This window comes from Ambystoma mexicanum, chromosome 8, assembly GCF_040938575.1.
Source record: "Ambystoma mexicanum isolate Mex_15411 chromosome 8, UKY_AmexF1_1, whole genome shotgun sequence".
Lineage (NCBI taxonomy): Eukaryota > Metazoa > Chordata > Amphibia > Caudata > Ambystomatidae > Ambystoma > Ambystoma mexicanum.
In genome coordinates, this window is record NC_090929.1 from 343,904,770 (window position 1) to 343,924,988 (window position 20,219).

The following is a 20,219-nucleotide window of genomic DNA, read 5'->3' on the forward strand; positions in this document are numbered from 1 at the left end:
CTCTGCGTAATGTCATATTGCTGCTTAGATGACCTGCATGCGCTCTACATAGTATCACTTTGCGGATGTCTCTTGGGGGAATTACTTGGTCACCTCTCATTACTAGGCCGTCCATTTCTGCAATGTCGTCGTTGACCTTCCAATACGGTCGCAGACCTTCTGGGATGGCTCTCTAATTTGGCCATCCTTTGCGGGCCCATTTTGCTACTCGTCCCAGGGCATCATTATGTCTTGTCTGTCCTGTTGCAGAGCACTCTGGTCCTGACCTCATGCATAACAGAAGCTTGTTGGTGGGGACCCAGGATTGGTTCATTAAGGTAGGCTTAACCTACACCAATCACTGGGGCCCATTTGGCTTTAAAAGAGGGCTGAACCCCTCACTTAGCATATCATCTGAAGACTTTGCAAGGAGTAAGAAGGACTCATTTGGGCCCGAGCTGAAGGTAAAGTCTACATTACATATTCCGCCAGTGAAGTAAGGCCAGTAGTTCTAAGAGGGATGCAAGATCCCTCCCCTAAACATCACCCAGGGAACAGAGGTAGATACTGGACTCAGAGGACCTGGCCAGCAGCTCCAGAACCAGTACCCAGCCAGCACACAGTGTGCCCTGCTAGGTTCTGACAGCAAGCTTCCTAGGTGGGAACTGCTGGAGAGTCTCTGGACAAAGGACAAGGCAGTTGCCTACTAACACCCTCCTGAGCTTTGGGCCATCTGCCTTGAAAGGACACAAGCCCAGCGAAGAAGCTAGGAGGAGTGCCACACAAGCATTATCCAGCGTCCATCTTTTTAAGGACAATTTCGAGACAGTCGAGTCCTCGAACTGCATCCGGCTGCACCGCTGACTGTTGTCACGCCAGAGTCACCAGAGCCGTCCGAGACGCCTCGACCAGCATTCCAGATCTGCCAACCAGCACAGAGACAACGGTTCTTGGCCCCGAGCTGCTGCACCGGACAGCCTGCAGACGTCCGTCCAGCCTCGCATGCCGAACTGCCTGCGGCCTGGTACCCGCAGCTGTTTCCCGCCACTAACACTGTCTCACAGGCTGCGAAGCACCCTGGAACTGCCTCGATGCTGACGAGCACCAAGAACTTCTTCAGCACCATGTACATTGTGGTTCAGCGCCCCTGGTCCTTCTCTGAAGGCCCCTAGAGACAGTTATGACCCTTTGCCCCTTTGGTGTTGAAACCAAATAACCTTGAACAGTAAGACTGATTGCTTTACCAACTACCCTCCTGTCAGTATTCAGAGTGGATCCCTTTCCTTTATGAAACTGTCTGTCCTCTTTGTTCCTTTACAGTGTGGGTTGCAATTGTAGTGTGATACTACTGTCTGTTGTAGTGATAATAAAGCAGATATATATCTACACCTTGCAGCAATAAGCCTGCTGTTCTGTCCACGTTACAAGGAGGACTTATAATTCACTTGTTTTCCGATCTGTTTGGAGCCTTTCTGGTGTACTCAAGGTGTGGGGTTGATTGATGGTTTAAAAACCAATATTCATCCCTGGACCACTGGTGCCCCGGAAGTGTCATATTGGTGGCAAGCTGTCGGATCAGTTGGAGCATCGCACACAGCTTAGTCTCCCAACAATAAAAGTTTAGTTGCAGGCAACGTTTAGGGCCTAATTACGAGATTGGTGGTAGTCATGGCGCTGTTTGTCCCATGACTGCCCCCAATAACGTGTCCGGCACCGGTCTCATTCAATGGGGACTTACCGGTGTAGTCCGACCTTTGCTGGACCGGTAAGTCCCCATTGAAAAAGCCATGCCCCATTCCCATTTGAGCCCTCACAGGGCTCAATGGGAATGGGGAAGGCGCTAATAATGGTACCGCAAATTGCGGCACCGTTATTGGCTCTGAATTCCCTTAACGGGTCCCGTCCATAACGCCTGGTCAGACCAGGCGTTAAAGGAGGGACCCGCTAAGGAAACTCGTAGTAGGGCGGTAAGGGATTACCGGCACCGGTCTCCTTACCGGTGCCCTGTATCCCTTACCGCCCCACTCAGAATGAGGCCCTTAGTCACTGCTAGGTAATTATAATAGTCATGGAGCTTGACATGGAGACAATAAACGGCATGACCAAGGATGTCCTGCATGTCTTTTGTCAAGTGAGGGGACTTCCCCACAGCACTAAGGTTAATAAACCGAGTTGCTGACCATCCTCCAAGCTTGGCTAGAAGGGAGGGTGGTTGGAGAGAAGACCCCAGGAGACGTGCTAGGGCCCGTGGACCCGAACGGACAAGACCTTACGGAAGGGGTAAATGACGAGGATGGCCGCATGAGCAGTGTTTCTCGCCAATCATTCCGTCCATGGGCAAGGGTGGTTTCTCAACACTCGCTAGTGCGGCATCCCGTAAGTCCTAGGCCTCAGCACAGTCTTTAAGGGACCCAGTAAATGTTCCGGCGTTTAATGAGGTAGCGGCTAGAAAGCTCCTGCTCGAGGAGAGGAGACTGGCGCTAGAGGAACAGAAACAGCGGGACAAGGTCACCATTAAGCTAGACAGGGCTGCCATAGAGTTGCACAAGCTGGCACTTGAAGAGAAGAAAGAGCCCAACGTGATCTCCCTCTAGCGAAGGAAGCAGTAGTGGCTCAAACCAGAGTGCCCAGGATAAGCCCCGACGGCACATCCCCAAAGATTTAGTATAGGCTAATGAAGTGGGAAAGGACATTGTTGACTGGTTTGAAGAGCTCAAGCTGGCATTCCAGCTGCAGGAGGTGGATGAGGTACTGTGGAGTGCAGCCCTGATGAGTCCCTTACTGACACCAGGGAGTGATGCAATTCTTCAACAAACTCCTGAGGAAAGGCCTATTTATGGGAGCATGAAGGCAGCCCTCCTCAGGAAGTTCTCTAAAACCTCAGAACAGTATCTACAGAGCTTTAGAGAGTTCGGAAAGAAAGGTGGGCAGACATTTGAAGCTTTCACACATTTGTCGTTGAAATATCTGAGTGGGTGGGTGACTGGTAACAAAGTTGACACATTTAAAGGGTTTTTACAATTTGATTGTGTGTGAGCATGTGTTGAGACATTGTGGGGTTGACCTACACCAGCATCTAGTGGACAAGACTATCACAGATCCTAGGGAGCTTGAAAAGGCTGCCGACAGGTTTGTGAGTACTCGAGTACAGAAAAAGGCTCAGGTGAGCACACTGAAACCAAAAGAGAAATCGGCGGACAAAAAAGTAAACAAGGATGGGAAGGACAAAGGTCCAACCCAATCCTCTTCAAAGTCAGGTCCCATAAAGAGCAAAGGGAAACCCCCAAACTCTAGTTCAGCCATGCACACCAAAAAGAAGAGGGTGGGCACCCCTATCACTGGGACACCTGCATTCTCATGAGCCAAAGGTTGTTTAGTGTGTAAAGAGCTGGGCCATAGGAAAGGGGATCCTGCTTGCAAGGTATTACCCAAGCAAGCCATAGTGAATGTTGGACTCACAGAGGAGGCCATCATTAGTGTGGGCCTTTCAGAGGCGGATTTTACACTAGGTCAGGGAGTGGACGATTCTGGATTGGTTACACTGAGTGGGAATGGTACCGGATCTCTAGAAGAGACCCCAGTTCCCAATAATACTTAACTCTATATAGAGCACGTGTACATCAAGGGACACAAAACTCCTGCGGTCTGAGACACCGCGGCTAGCGTCACCTCTGTCACCCAACAGTGGGTACAGCCAGGCCAGTATATTGATGGGCCAGAGTTGTGCGTATGTGGATTTGATGGTAAGAGTAAGTACCGCTTGACGATTATAGAGTTCAGCTCGCGGGATGTAACGTCCCAGCGCCGTGTAGCAGTGAAGACTCCATCCCTGTCCCATGTCTGTTGGGTAATGATCTTCCTGATCCCGAAATAGTTCAGCGGCTTCAAGGTCGAGGGCCAAAGAGAACCCACATTGAATGCCCTGAAAGCCTTAGGGCCTGGAGTGCCTCCAGAGGGCTTGTTGGAAGGACTAGCATGGCCGGTAGCCGCTAGTTCGGCTCCAGAGACTACTGAGTTGCCAACTGCTGCGGGAGAGCAGCTAGTAGCCACGGATGACCCTACTTTGGTAGCAGGACCCCGTGATTTCAGAGTTCCCTGGCGCAGTGCAGGAAACTGAGGTGAAGAACCAGGTGGGCACAGATCTGAATGGCCTGCCCAAGCTGGATGAGTTTGCATCAGCTGGGGGCCCATATCAGACTGACTTCTACACAGCCCAGAAAGAGTGTCCCACTCTGGTGGGTCTGCGGAAACAGACGAAGGAGCAGGCTAAAGGTGAGGCCCCTGGACTGTTTAAAGTGTACTGGTGGGATGAACTCCTGTACAGTGATACAAAGGATTCTGAGGGCGAGGACACCAGAAGGTTGGTGGTTCCCCATTACCACAAAAGGTTCCTTTTGGAATTGGCTCACCAAATTCCTTTAGCGGGTCACTTGGGAGTGACTAAGACATCGGACCGGGTGTCTGTACACTTTTAATGGCCACAGTTTGGCGTAAAGGTTACAGAATTTGTCCGGTCCTGTCTGACTTTTCAAGCTTCTGGCAAGTCAGGTGGTGCCACAAAGGCCCCCTTCATTCCTCTACCCGTGGTTGGGTGGCCTTTGCAGAGAATAGGCATGGATATTGTGGGTCCTTTGGATCCTCAAACCAGCTCAGGGAACCGATATATCTTGGGGGTGGTGGACCACGCCACGAGATACCCTGAAGCTGTCCCTCTGAGGAGCATCAAAGCCCCTGTAGTTGCGAAGGCTCTGATTGGGATATTCTCCCGTGTGGGATTCCCCAAGGAAGTCATTTCTGACAGGGGATCAAACTTCATATCAGCATATATGAAAGCTATGTGGTAAGAGTGTGGATCTCTACCTCCTTTTATCCACAGACCAATGGGCTTGTTGAGTGGTTGCACAAGATCCTGAAAGGCATGATAGGTGGCTTGGAAGAGCACCTGAGGAAAAAATGGGATATTCTCCTGCCATGCCTTCTGTTCGCATACAGGGAGGTGCCACAGAACGGAGAAGGGTTTAGCCTCTTTGAGTTTCTGTTTGGACACCCTGTACGAGGTTCCCTGAGTCTAGTGAAGGAGGGATGAGTAAGCAAACCCTCATCCCTGTCACAAGATGTGGTGGACTATGTACTCCGCCTTCGGTCTAGAATGGCAAAGTACATGAAACAGTCAACAAAGAATCTAAAGGCCAGTCAGGAGTTGATGAAGCACTGGTACGACCAAAAGACCACAGTGACAGTCTATTCTCCCGGCCAGTAGGTGTGGATTATGGAGCCTGTCAAACCCAGTGCCCTTCAGGACAAGTGGACTGGGCCTTATTGTGTGCTGGAAATGGTCACTGAGGTGAATTATCTCATGGATGTGAAAGGACCTAAACAGATGTGCAGGATGTTTCACGTCAACCGGCTAAAACCCCATTATAGCCAGGATGACTTGGTCATGGAGTTAGTCACTGACGGAGAGACTGAGGAGACCAATCCCCTCCCAGACCTTTTGCACACTGAAGCCACAGATAGGTCAGTTGAAGGTGTCAGCCTTGCAACGGACGTGTCAGAACAGCAACTGACAAACTGTTGCCATTTACTGGGACAGTTTGCTGGTCTGTTTTTGCTGACTCCCAGTCGTGCACATTGGTGCACTCATGATGTGGACACTGGAGACAGTAAGCCGGTGAAGAGTAGAATTCACTGGAGGTGCGATAAGGTCAGGGACACCATCAAGGGGGATGTTTCCAAGATGTTGTCCCTAGGAGTGATAGAGCCATCCTCACAGCCCCTGGGCTAGCCCAGTGGTTCTAGTCCCTAAAAAGACCAGTAGTGGGAAGACTGAAGTTCGCTTTTGTGTGGACTTCAGGGGGCTCAATTCTATCTTGAAGTCAGATGCTCATCCCATTCCTCTGACAGATGAGCTCATTGACAAGCTTGGAGCTGCCAAGTACATGAGTACTTTTGACCTCAGAGCAGGGTATTGGCAGGTTGGATTGACAGATGAGATGGAGCGAAAGAGAGGTCAGCATTCTCAACCCTAAAGGACATTATCAGTTCACTGCGAAGCCCTTCGGATTGAAGAATGCCCCTGCCACTTTTCAGTGAATGGTTCACCAGGTTTTGTCCAGACTGGAAAACTTCAGTGTCGCCTATCTAGACGACATTGCTGTGTTCAGCCACTACTGGGAGGATCATGTATCCCACCTGAAACAAGTGCTTCGGGTGCTGCAGAATGCAGGCCTGACTATCAAGCCCACGAAGTGCCAGATAGCTCAGAGTATCGTGACTTACCTAGGCCACCTGTTCGGTTGAGGTAAGAAACAACCTCTTGAAGCAAAGGTGCAGGCTGTGAAGGCGTGGGACATCCCCACCACACAAACACAGTTGCGAGCCTTTCTAGGTCTCACCGGGTACTAGCGGTCATTCATCAGAGGGTATGGGACCATTGCCATGCCCCTGAATGATGTAACATCCAAAAAGATACCAAAGAATGTAACTTGGACCCCCGCCTGTCAAACGTCCTTTCAGGATTTAAAGGATGGATTGTGCAGGGCCAAAGTTCTGAAAGTGTCAGACTATGGTCAGGAATTCATTACCCAGACAGATGCCTTTGATTTTGGGATGGAGCAGTGTTAGTGCAGCTGAACTCTGAAGGGGTAGAGCAACCTGTCGCCTACATTAGCAGGCACTTGAAAAAAAGGGAAAGGAACTGGGCTGTCATAGAAAAAGATGCGCATGCGGTCATGTGGGCCATAACGAAGCTGGAACCCTACATCTTTGGGTCTCACTATACGATCCAGATAGACCACCGGCCTCTGCATTGGTTAAGGGCCATCCAAGGGGAGAACCCTAAGCTTTTGCGGTGGGCCATATCCCTACAGGGATTAGATATGGGCAGCCAGCACAAGCCAGGCTCAGCCGGTACTTTCGTCTTGATGATGAACCAGACGCTCAGTAGGGTGGTGGTTCACATGTTGAGGCTGGGGGGCATGTGAGGAATTTGATCATCTGCACAGGGAGAGTGTGCTCGCTTGAGCTTTTTTGATTTTTTGATAAATGAAAATGAATGATGGGAGACCAACTTCTGACAAATGAGTGTGGCCACACCCATTTCATCTGCTTCCCGCAGCAAACACATGCAGCCTCATTACAAGTTTGGTGGTAGCCTTTTCCGGTGCCCGCGAATGAGCAATTACTGGGGCATTCCGGCCCGCTGGGCCCGGTAATTGGCCATTTGCGGGTGCTGGAAAAAAGATGCTCCCCATTCCCATTCGGCCCCATAAGGGCCCAATGGGGACGTTGGATGCACAGGCACAGTTTATAACGGTGCCTGTGCATCCGACATGCTGTGCTCGCGGGTGCCTTTCTGCTCGCCAGGCATGACCTGGCGGGCAGAAAGGCACCCACGAGCACAACAGGTTGGATGCACAACTCGTAGTTTGCCGGTCTGGGAACTACGGTACCGGCAAGCTTACCAGTCCCGTAGTTCTCGGACCGGCAAACTTATAATGGGGCCCATAGTCATTTGTACTCTGGGAAGACACAGCCTACAGGCGCTGTCTTCCCCTGTCATATTCACATGAAATGTGACAGCCCTGGGTACATCAAAGCATTCCAAGAAGAGTAAAGTCACACCTCCCTCCAGCCATGAGCAGCCTAATTAAAATTTCAAAGGCTCCATGGATCTGTATTCCTTTATTCTCCGCCTGGTGGCAGTGCATACTAATAAGAGATAATTGAGGCAAGCCTGCCGAGTTGGCTTGGTTGCTGGAGAGACAACAGGAAGGCAGGACTAACACCCCTTTGGTGTGTAATGTGTCAACTTGAATCTAGTTCCCACCCCTCTGTATGAAGGCAGTGAAATACATGTCTGGGTCCACTATTTACCGAAGGCAAACCCATGCAGAGCTAATCCCTTTCAGAGAGCAGAAGTATGTGGTTTGGGGTAGACAGGAAGTCTGCTCCCAGAACATACTTCAAGGGAAAACCTGCACTTTAATCAAGAGTCAGAGAGGGCTCAGTTAACCGGAGAGACACTTTGACCTACAACAGACAGGAAGATGGGTTGGATTTAGGTATATGTTGTCACCCCCTTGTCTGTTCTGTTGCACAGACTCTGGTCCTGACGTCATGCATAGCAGAAGATTGTTGTGGGGACCCAGGATTGGTTCATCAAGGTAGGCTTAGCTTACACCAATCACTGGGGCCCATTTGGCTTAGTAGGTCATCTGAAGACTTTGCAAGGTGTAAGAAGAAGACCTCATTTGGACCTGAGCTTAAGGTGCAGTCTACCTTACTTCTTCCGCCAGTGAAGGAAGGCTGGGAGTCCCAAGAGGGAAGCAAGATCCCTCCCTTAAACATCTCCCAGGGAACAGATGGAGATGCCGGACTCAGGGGACACATCCAGCAGCTCCAGAACCGGTACCCAGCCAGCACACAGCGTGCCCTGCTAGTTTCTGACATAAAGCTTCCTAGGTGGGAAGTGACGGAGATTCTCTGGACAAAGGACAAAGCCGTTGCCTGCTAACACCCTCCTGAGCTTGGGCCGTCCGCCTTGAAAGAACACGGGCCCTGCGAAGAAGCTAGGAGGAGTGCTACATACGCATCATCCAGCGTCCATCTTTTCAAGGAAATTTTTAAGTGCTCAAACTGCATCCGGCTGCACTGCTGACTGTTGTCACGCCGCAGTCACCAGAGGCATCCAAGACGCCTCGACCAGCATTCCAGATCCACCAACCAGCACAGAGACAACGATTATTGGCCCTGAGCCGCCACGCCGCACTGCCTGCAGGCGTCCGTCCAGCCTTGCTTGCCAAACTGCCTGCTGCCTGGTACCTGCAGCTGTCTCCTGCCACTAACTCTGTCTGACGGGATGCAAAGCGTCTTGGAACTGCCTCGACGCTGTTGAGCACCAAAAACTTCTTAAGCACCAGGTACATTGTGGTTCTGCCTCCCTGGTCCTTCTCTGAAGGCCCCTATAGACAGTTACAACCCTTTCCCCTTTGGTGTTGAAACCAAATAACCTTAAACAGTAAAACTGATTGCTTTACCAATTACCCTCCTGTCAGTATCCAGAGTGCATCCCTTTACTTTGTGAAACTGTCTGTCCTCTGTGTTCCTTTACAGTGTGGTTTGTAATTGTAGTGTACTAAAACTGTCTGTTGTAGTAATAATGAAGTAGCTGTTTTTATACAACCTTGACTGGACAGTCCCTTTTATCATTGGGTAACAATTCTATTTTCGCTGTGTTGCAACTAACCAACGATCCACGACCTTGTGGAGATAAGCCTGTCGTTCCGTCCACGTTACCATAATTGGACAAGGAGGACTTAGAATTCACTTGTATTCCAATCTGTTCAGATCCGTTCTGGTGTACTAGAGGTGTGGGGTTGATTGATGGTTTAGAAACCGATATTCATCCCTGCACCACTGGTGCCCCGGAAGTTGATTCGTCACGGCTTCCTTTTTCCCTGGAGCATGTGGAATTGTGATCTAGCAGATGGTAGTTTATGGAAAGAAAGCATTTTGCAAGTGTAAATTTTTTTATTGTGTTTCCATGATAAACAGACGGCAAGTATCTGCATTTCATGAACAAGTATTATTATTTCCCCAATAAATTGTAATCTTATATATATATATATATAAATATATATATACATATATATATATATATATATATATATATATATATATATATATATATATATATATATATATATATATATATAAAAAGCAGAAAATCTGTTAGTTTGTTCCTCATACAATTCTACACCATTTCACCAATCTGCACCAAATTTTGCATAGTTACCTTTTAGGACCATACGGACATTACTGGCTACATGACTTTTGGACACCGCACCACTTTACCCGGAGTTCAGCCCCTTCACACATGAGACAGTTGCATTGATCGGTGGTCATAGAAGGACCGGACAGAGCAAGTTTTAAGCGTCTCGGCGGAAGGAACATGACTTGAATAGGACCTTGAAAACCACATTTCAAGGCCCTAGGATGCACTGGTTCTGAGATATTTTCACTGGGTGGCGACGGTGGGGAGAGCGCACAGAAGATCCCAGTATGCTGCAGCATGCCAACTATCGCCTCCCCTCCACGTCTGCTGCGGTATACGTCAGTCAGCCTTGCGCCATTCTCAGTGCAGTTTACTTCAGAGTGCAAAGCATATCAAGCGATAAGCGATTCAGAACAGCGAGCTACTAGATCATTGGTTTTCAACAAATGATGAGAGTATTATCTTGTCTGTTTACAGAACTTGTGCAGAGTACAGGTACTTTTTGCCAGTCATTTTATATATTTCTTATATATAAAATGTCTTATATACTTAAGAAGAATGAAACACCAAGTCTGCCGTCTCAAACTTCAAATCTATGACCTAAAAGCCACTAAAACATCTCTGCATCAGGCACACAACACACTGATCTATATTGCTATCTTCCTCACATCCAAATGCTGTGGCTGTTCAAAAAAGTCCAAAAGAGTCCAGGGTAAATTATGTACTCAATGATTCCAATACACAACCCTGTTATCAAAGAGATGTTTGCTTAACACAAAGCACCCTAGTCAGTCTTATGTTGCCAAAAGTGGGAAGTGGTGCGTAAGTGGTGTTTCCTGGTGTTCCACGCTACTCTTCTTGGAAAGAAGTTAACAGCTCTTTAATTCAAGGTGGAGCTGCTGGTGGCCGTGTGACTGGCCGTGTGACTGCCTTACCACTCAAAAGCACCCTCCCCGCGGTAGCAGAGCGTAAGTGGTGCGTAAGTGGTGTTTCCTGGTGTTCCAAGCTACTCTGATTGGAAAGAAGTTACTGGCTCTTTAATTCGAGGAGGAGCTGCTGGTGGCCATGTGACAGGCCATGTGAATGCCTTACCACTCAAAAGCACACTCCCCGCGGTAGCTGAGCATAAGTGGTGCATAAGTGGTGTTTCCTGGTGTTCCCGGGAGTTTGCAGGTGATCGCGCAATAGAGGAGCTGCACGCCGACGAAGCCAAATGATGACGGAAATAACATCGGCGATGTCGGGGGAACCGACGAGAGAAAAAAAGATGGCTGGGACCCGAACAAAAAAATCAGGTAAGGCAAAGACTACAATCATTGCCGACCCCATCAGCCCTCCCTGTTGGCAATAGACTGCTTACACAGTTGCAGCTGCTGTTTGTACCCTGCGAGTACTCCCCTGCAAGACATTTAACATGCCAAAAACCCTCGGGTTTAATATCAATGGAGTCGGAAATGTGCAAATGGTGAGGGGCAGTATACTTGGAGCCCCCGAGCACCCAAGAGAAGGGAGTGCCATAGGACTTAGTATTTACCCCAAGCGATGTTGATTCTGAAGGAAAAACAGCCCCTGTACAACGGCTGTATACCGATACGACAGAATGAGCAGACTTGAACTACTGCATTGGAAAGTGCTGAGTTGGCTCAGAAAACTTGTAATAAACATGCAGGCGAAATTCCAAATGACAACCCTCTGATGACAGCAGCCGATGCAACGGAGAAAGTGGAAGCCACGCCCTCTTTATCCAACATAAGGAAACTTTCGTCTGAAAGAAAACGCATCCAAGGAGGGATCACGCTGGAAGACAGCGCACAGACTTTACAAATTCAAAATCAACCCTGTCAGTACAGCCCCCCGAAAGAAAAGGGTGTGCGGCAGGTAAACAATTAGAGGATGCAGATGTGGATGCTACAGAAACGGGAGCTCAAATAATGACGAAAGAGGACCGAGCGCTTTCCTCTATTGCTCCACTTATGACGCCCCTAGGAAACAACGCTTTGGAACTAGAAAAGGAAACTCCAAAAATCCCCTGAGAACGGGGCAAGAGAGTGAGAGTCAGGCAAAGCGGGAGAAATTGGGAGAGAGACTGAAAGAGGAAGGTGGATAGGGAGAGAGAGACAGCAGGACTATATTGACAGTGAAAGCCCAGATGTATCAGAGTGCATTGACACAGACAGACAAAGAGAGGAAAGGCCACAAGAATACGCTAAGAAAAGAGGTAAAGAGACAGATAAAGAGAGAGAGAAGGAACGAGCCTGACTGCATCTACATGCAGAAAAAGAAATAAACAGACTGCCCCAACAGAGAGAGACACAGTGACATTTGAGCCAATTCTTCAAGTCAGAAACGTAGGTCAGACATGGGGGTATACCCACTATAAGAAGCCAAGTTCTTTTTAACACATGTTTGACCCAGACTCCGTTCCTTAATTGAGGTCATAGATATTGTGTAAAATTCTCGACTTGTATTTCACAGCGGTGAGAACCGAGGTTGGAGACTCGACTTGCATCATTCAGAGAAAAACGAAGACCAGTGGCTAGATTCGTAAGGTTAGTGCTCCTGTCACATATTTCATTTTTACAAACAATCAAACAAACAAACAAACATACTCGATCCAGTGACTTTATTCTAAAACCTGTTCCTTTTCCTGCAGTCTGGCACACTGGTGGTTTTTGCCTTCTCCCGCTCTTTTCAATTGATTTTCTCCTCTGTTCTTGTTTATTTCCAATGAATAGAGGGGTGTATCATTGGAAAGATCACCCTCAGTGAGCAGACTTGGGCCAGTTCTGGTCCGGGTTGCACAACACAGCAGTACCTAGTCAGTCTACCTCCTGCCCTTGTCGCAGTGAGTACTGACAGTCTAGAAGGTACCAAATCCTCCTGGCCCAATCTGGGGCAATCAGGATCATTAGTTTCCAAAACTTCCTCAACCTCCTGATGACATGAGGGATGAAGAGGACTGATGGGAACACGTACAGGAATGGAAATTCCCAGTCCACCACAAACGCACGCTCCAGAACGCATCTCTGAGGAAATTGAGTGGAGCAGAACAGGTTGCATTTTCTGTTGATACTGGACATGAAGGGGTACCTCAGAGGGTTAAGATTTCTACAAGGATTTCCTGAGCTAACTCCCACTCATGGGAGAGTGTGCTCTACCTACTCAGAGCATCTGCCACTGTATTTTCTTTGCCAGCGAGGTGAATAGCTGACAAAGAAATCCTGTTTTGTAGAGCCCAAAACCAGATCTGCATTGCCTCCCTGCACAGTGGTTATGACCCTACACCTCCTCTCTTGTTAAGGTAATGCAAGGCCACCATGCTGTCTGTAGTTATTTGGACATTTTTTCAATGGATGGAAGGCAAAAGGGTCATCAGTGCCAGTCTGATCGCCTTCAGCTCTAAAAGGTTCATGTTTAGTCTTGATTCTGCAGGGGACCAATGTCCACTCATTGTCAGATAACTCATGTGAGCTCCCCATCCCGTGAGGGAAGCATCTGTGACTAGAATTATCTCTGGCCAGGGTTGCCAAAAAGGTTCCCTTATCATCACGTTCTCCTTGCAGGCTCACCAAAGGAGATCCTGTGTGACTTTGCTCTGGACCTGGAGAAGGACTGCCATTATCCCTGAGAACTGTGACCATTGGGATTTGAGGGCCCACTGGAGGGACCTCATCCTTTGGCGGGCTTCTGGGACCAGGAGAATGCAGTATGCCATAAGGCCCAAAAACCTCAGAAAGTTGACTGCCGGCAGCTGTTGGCCGTTCTAAAATTTTAATACCATCTGCAAGCTATGTTGAGTCCTCAACTCGAGAGGTGAAGCCTTCCCTGCGGAAGAGTCCAGGACCGCTCCAATAAATTGAAGCTACTGAGGAGGTGTCACTTGGGACTTCTTGAAATTGAGGGAGCAGCTCAGTTTGTGGAGGGAGTGGAAGTGCTGCCGAGGTGTTCTAGAGCCTGTTCAGGAGAATGAGCTCTGATAAGCCAGTCATCTAGGTAGAGAAATAGGTGAATCTCTCCCCTCCTTAGATTCGCTGCCACCACAGCCATCAACTTGGTAAAGACCCTTGGAGGGTAGGTGAGCCCGAATGGCAGGTCTTGAAATTGATAACGAGAACTGACAATGGGTAACCTCAGGTACTTCCTGTGTCTGGAATGTATAGGCACATGAAAGTAAGCATCCTGAAGATCGGGGGACACCATCCAGTCCTGGAGCTGAAGGCCCGGGGGATCTGCAATAGAGTGACCATCTTGAATTTGTCCTTCCTGAGAACTTGTTCAAGCATCTCAGGTTCACAATGGGTTGCAGTCCTACGTCTTTCTTGGGAGCCAGGAAATAGGTGGAGAACCAACCCTGGTTTTGTTCCACTACAGGTACCTTCCCCACAGCACCTTTCTGCAACATGGAGAAAATCTCCTGAAAGAGGAGAGGATCGTGATCCCGAAGAGATTGATTGCTTCAGGGACAATCTGGGGGTTTGTTTGGTTGCAGAAATGGACTACTGTCTGTAGTGCCAATGCCTCTGAAGTTATAAGATGCCATTCTTGCAGAGGCTGGGTCAACCTGCTTCCCAGTGGGTTTCAGTGAGCAAAGTAGTCAAAGAAGTTTTGGGGCTCTGTCTGTGGCATAGGGCAAGAAAGAGGATGCTGCCTGAGTAGTTTTTCCTCCATAGCCTCTAGGGGCACATGCAAACTTTCTTTGCCCTTGTTTCTGGCTTGTCTGACCAAAGGATGAGTAATAGCGAAAGGACCGCCCGCTCCAGCTCTGTGAAGGTTGGTGTTGTTGTGGCTGACGAATGGCTGCTCCCAAAGATTTTGCTGCAGCCTTTGAAGCCTGTAGCTTCTCTATACTGTCATCTGCCTTTGGGCCCAATAGATTGGATCCATTAAAGGGCATATTTAGGACCCTTGACTGAAAATAGAGTGCATAGCCAGGCTTACGCAGCCAAGTAAACCTCCTTTTCACTACGCTAGACCCAATGCATCTACCGAAGCAGTCTGACGCGCCTAGGCCTGATTGAAAGAATTGGCAGAAGGCCTCTTTTACATCATTAATAAGGTTATTAAAACTTTCTTGCAACTAACCTTAAGGACTGTTTTCCGCAGCTTGGGCAATTACATTCTGCAATGTATTTTGCCCTTGCACAAGATGTGTTAATGGCTTTTAATGCCATGCTTCCAGCAGAAAATACCCTGTTGCAAAGGTGTAATATCGCTTACCGTCCCTATCCGGAGGGATCGTTTGATAAGCTGCGGCTTTTGAAGTTGAAGTTACCACCTGTACAACTAAGCTCTCTGGTGTTGGATGCCTAGAGAGAAAATCAGTGTCCACAGAAGAAGGTCTGTACTTCTTCACCAACTCTTTATTAACAGCTGGAGTGGTGTCTGGTTTTGCAATATGTTAATAATTGGGTTCTTTAGTGCTGTATGGAAAGGAAGAACAGACTCCTTAGGATAGCCTTTGTCTAAGATGTGGGAAATGTCCTTTGCAGGATGAACACATCCCAAATACTGAATCACCTTGTTCATGACAGTCCTATAGGCTGCATTTGGGTGAGAGTGCACATCTGATGTGTCAAATTCAACCCGAGAATGATCCAAAATCAATTCCTCTGGAACATTAGGTGTTCCAAAACGTTCATACCCAAAGGGTATGACATCACCTTCCTGCTGATCTTCCTCGAAAATGGACCCAAAGGATTTGAAGAAATTCATCTTTGACTGGGGTTTGAATCTCGAAGTTGACTCTGAGGTCGACGTCCCTACGACTTCGACTTCTTTGAGGCGGAAGTAACTAAAGCTTTTGGCTTCGATGTGATCTCAGCGGTCGACACTGTCACTGCCACTCGAGAAGACATCAGCAAGGCCTTCTGACTCAGGCTTTCGGCGCACGTGTCGATGCCTTAGTTGATTCCCTGCTGGCCTTGGAGGATACTTGTCTCTGATTGAACACCTACCTTTGTAAGATTTTCTTGCTGAAGGTGTAGACGGCAGAGATTTTGAAACCGACCGACTTAGGATGATATTCGACCTCCAATGCCTCAAGGCCTTACTGGTCATCGATTGACATTAGCCGCATTCTATGACTTCACCGTGGCACCACAGACAAATCCTGTGTGGATCAGTGATGGACATCTTCGAATCACAGTCCACACATCTCTTGAAGCTTGTCTTTAGCGTAGACATTGTGATTTAATCACAAAAAGGCATTACGACGTTAGTCAAAAAGAATTGCTCAGGCAAGTCGAACTGTTCTAAGAGCATGTTATGCATGCATAAAACGGAACTGAGGCAACAGGCGCAGTGCGTGCTATTTATACAATCATCAGCGACACTATATGGTGGCATAAAGCAGCGGAGTCATCAAATGGCATTACATCATATGGTATTGCACTACAACAGGGCCGTAAACAGGGTTGTCTCATGTCTCCACTTTTTTAAAATTAAGCTTTGGGGCACTTTTGATTACGCATTTTTCTTAGGTTAAAGGGATAACTTTTATTTCAATTGAGTATAAATGATTTCCAGATTGGGCCTCATTACAAGGTTGCCGGTCCGGATACAACGGATACCGCTGTATCCGGACCTGCAAACTCTGAGCTGTCCTCGCGGGTGCCTTCCATACCGCCAGGCCTGACCTGGTGGTATGAAAGGCACCCGCGAGCACACCTTGCCTGTAGCACTGGCACGGTAATGAACCGTGCCTGCTGGACTCAATGGGAATGGGAATCACCCGGGTCCGGCGGGGCGGAATACCCCGGTAATTGCCCATTTGTGGGTGCCGGAAAAAAATGGATACCGGCAGCAGCCGTGCCTGTACTACTTGCATAGCTACCACCAGCCTCGTAATGAGGCCCATTGTAACATGAGCCAGCTTGAGTCAGTCAAAATTGAAGATAAATGTGTAAGCAGTTTTCTCTGAGAAGTGAACTCTCGATGGAGTGGAAGAGATTTAGTGAATTTCTGTTCCCTGCGTCAGTCTTATTTATTGTCAAGAGTTGGAAGGACTGTATCTCAATTATAAACAGTATCTCATTTATTCTTTTCATTCTTTGCCTCAGGGGCAAACCAAAAAATACGCACAACCATAGGAAATGGTACTGGTGACCCTTCATAACTGTGAGGATTTTGTTAAAAATGTGTGGGTGGATCATTCAATGAAGTCTAGTTTTAAGCTATTTAAAGTTTAAGCTCCATAATTGTAGGATGTTTTGCTTAGGAGCGTGGAGGGCACAACCTGTACAACTATTTAGAAGATTCCCTGTGTAGAGGAGCCAAGTACCTCTACCGGAAGTCCCGTCCCATATTGCCTATATGTTGGCAGCCGGAAATTGCGACATGCGCAAAGCCAATAATGGTACCTATACCACGAAGAGGCCTTGAAATAAGATATCCATTGAGAAAACCATATATGAATCCACAAAGAAATTACAGTCTTCTGAAGGAAGTTCTGGGATAAGTGTGAAGATGAGTTAAAGAGGAGACTGGTGACGTCACAAGAAGCAGAAATGACGCACCCAGAAGAGATGCCAATGAAGAAAGAATACAGACCTTATAGAAACTGATGGCAAAATAGCAAATTGAGCAAGATTTCAGGTGCGGAATAAACATTGCACGTGCAGAGATGCACTGAAGAAAGTAATCATGAGGCTGGCTACGTAGTGAATAAACTGTAGGCAGTGCCATATATATATATATATATATATATATATATATATATATATATATATTGGAATGTATAGAATCTGGATGTTCCACGACGCATTTTAGCAAATTTGGACCCCATGAATGGAAGGGTTGAAGTGTGGCGCAGCAGAATAAAACAAGCTGAAGGCAAAGGAAGATTTGAGAAGGCTTGCCTGGCCCAATGTCAAGAGTTGGGGCCGCTGAGAGCCTGGTTATCGACTCGAAAAGATAGAATGAATTGAGCTGAGCTCCTGATCGAGGTGTAACGGAAAAACAATAGAGGTGCCAAAGTTCCTTCATTTGAATAGTATTAAATACAACGAAGGAGCTCAAAACGTGGTCTCTAGTCACATGGTCAGATGAAAATAGACTTTGGGGCAAGCTACACCGAGACCAGAAGATAAGGCCATGCCTTCACTCCCTTTCATTCTCAGGCACAGTGAGCCTTCGCAAGGCCGAGTTCCAACGCATTAATTGAATGGCAGACCGCAGGAGTGATGATGGATGTTGGGCTAATTGGGTGGGAAGGCATGACCAGGCCACCGCCCCAGCATCTGGGGTACCAGCTTGCATGCTGCTAGCAAGTGGAATATTCCAGAAGGGTACAAGCGTGCCAACCAAATGTAAAGGGCCACGTAGCAAGGAGCCCTATAGTTTGAGAAGCCAATAGAACATTGTGCATTAGTCGGACACAGAAGATGACTTGCACTTGGGGTGGGCTTAGTTGTCCACCTATTCTTAGAGACCCACAGAAAGTATACTTAGATGTTCCCTTTAAGCCTATCACATTCCCTAGTAGGTTTTCTTATTTTGCCATGAAGAATGACGTCACTTATGACACATTTTTATTATAAAGTTGTGTTTTTTCATGCATTGCTTGAGTGAGAATGCTGTACGGTGTCCGTTGATGCCCGTTGTACTCCCTGTTTTAACAAGTGTTATATAAACAGCTGTGACTTTGGCAAATTTCCAGTCGGTCTGATTATTGATGTATGAGTAATATCTTCATCCCCAACCATCTCAGATACTGTTACCTCATCTTAAAGGATCTTTTGGTTCACTTGGTAGCAGGAGAAGATGATTAAAAAGACCCATCGACCCAGTAGGCTTTTAGAATTTTCAGAATATCAGGTGTCCACTGCCATTTAGCTGGAGGATCACAAGGCTGCCTGTGGAGAGCTGCCGATATAGAACTCTTGCAAGAAAAGACGATACAGGTGGGACAGGTCCCTCTTTCACGAAATCCCTCCTTGTTTCCACAGGGGCTGAGTGGACCGAAGGCAATGATGGCTGATTGGAGGAGGAGATGATCCCAAGGGTTCAGCTGCTGAAAGGCGAATGGTGAGTAGATTGCGGGGGCTGGCAAAATAGAGGAATGGGGATTGTGGTAAAAGTATAAGGCAACGGCGGTTGGTTATTGTATGACGAGGAGCATCAAAAAGGAGCCCAGAATCCTAAGCTCAAGAAGCATTTAGAAGGAGTCATTTCCAGTACCAAATGGGTACTTAGGCGGCACATAGACAGGTCTATGAGAGGAAATGATTAAAACTCCAGTCAGAGTATTTTAGGGGCTGAGAGGAAAGGAGTGTCATGACAAGATATATGTAAAAGTCGACTAGCTTGTCTGTGTATTTTATGTATTGAAAAAGTGAAGTGTTGAACAGCGACAAAGATAGGCTGTGTTGAATAGAGATGAAAAGTTGTTATCTATCTTTCTAGTCATTGTCGGCACCGACTGAACAGGTAGATTGGAGTAAATTGAGAAAATAGAGGCTTGGAGCAGCGAGGGTGGTGCGCACTCATATTTGTTATTTTTCTGAAATGTATTTTGTATAAATTAACGGTAAGTATCGACAGTCAATAATGGAGGATGTTACTCAACTGAGGTATCTTTGCAAACAACTGCCAAACATTCACCCAAGTTCAAACAGCATAGTGCGGAACGAGCCAAGGGTACAGCAGATAAAATATTCATGCCATAGCCGCAAAGGGAATCACTATCAAAAGTGGTTTTGCAACACATGACCACATACTTGCACGCTGCATACACAAAGAGGAAATTGGAGAAAAGGATAGCTAGTTTAGAACTCTGGAAAATGTACCACGAGGAACGAGAAGATCCACCTCCTGAGGACTGGATGCTTAATCAGTGTAGGGAGGAAGGTGCTGAGGTATTCTGCTCCCCTTACCTCACCCGAAGTAAATGGCAATAGTGCAAAAGATGAAGTATTGTACCCAATAAGGGAATAAAAGGCGGCGACAGGATATAGCAATCCGATACATGAACCGCCTGCTTACAGCAGTGATGGTAGCTCAGAAAAGGCTAAAGGAAAGAGGAGACCTTTAAGGTCTTGCAAGACAAAGAGGAGAAAAGTGAACAACCAAATGTGACTCTAGATATAGAACGGGAGGTTAAGAGATAGAAAGGAGAAAAGGATAAAGCTGACAAAGTTACGCTCGTACAGAATGAACGGATGGGTGGACAGATATTGCTCAAGCTCGATGGGAAGAGTTTCGAGGAAGTAAGGCAAGGGGAAGATCAAGACGAACAGGATAGAAAAGACAGGGAAAAAAGATAAATGATTGAAAGAGGATGAGCATAAAAGGAAGAGTAGACAAAAAGGAGAACAGATGTATCAGGAGGAGCAGTTAAGAAAGGAGGAAAGGGCAGAGGAGCAAAGGAAGTATGACAACAGGCAGAGGGCAATCGTAGAACAAGACAGGTTAGAAAAGAAGAGAGAAGAGGAAGAGGCTCAGAGATTATGGGACACAAGAATGCAAA

The 20,219-nt window shown here is 47.4% G+C and overlaps 1 long non-coding RNA gene across 2 annotated transcripts in view; it reads left to right on the forward strand.

The window, feature by feature from the left end:
* The first annotated feature begins 10,845 nt into the window (after nucleotides 1-10,845).
* The window catches only part of LOC138471923 (uncharacterized), a 59,568-nt gene continuing 50,194 nt past the window's right edge, over nucleotides 10,846-20,219 (forward strand). Inside the window, exons 1-2 of one of the 2 annotated variants that reach the window (XR_011268532.1) lie at nucleotides 10,846-11,049; nucleotides 18,700-18,778. This is a non-coding gene — a long non-coding RNA (uncharacterized lncRNA). The remainder of the gene's footprint in view (nucleotides 11,050-18,699; nucleotides 18,779-20,219) is intronic. The other variant, XR_011268533.1, reaches the window with a different exon arrangement.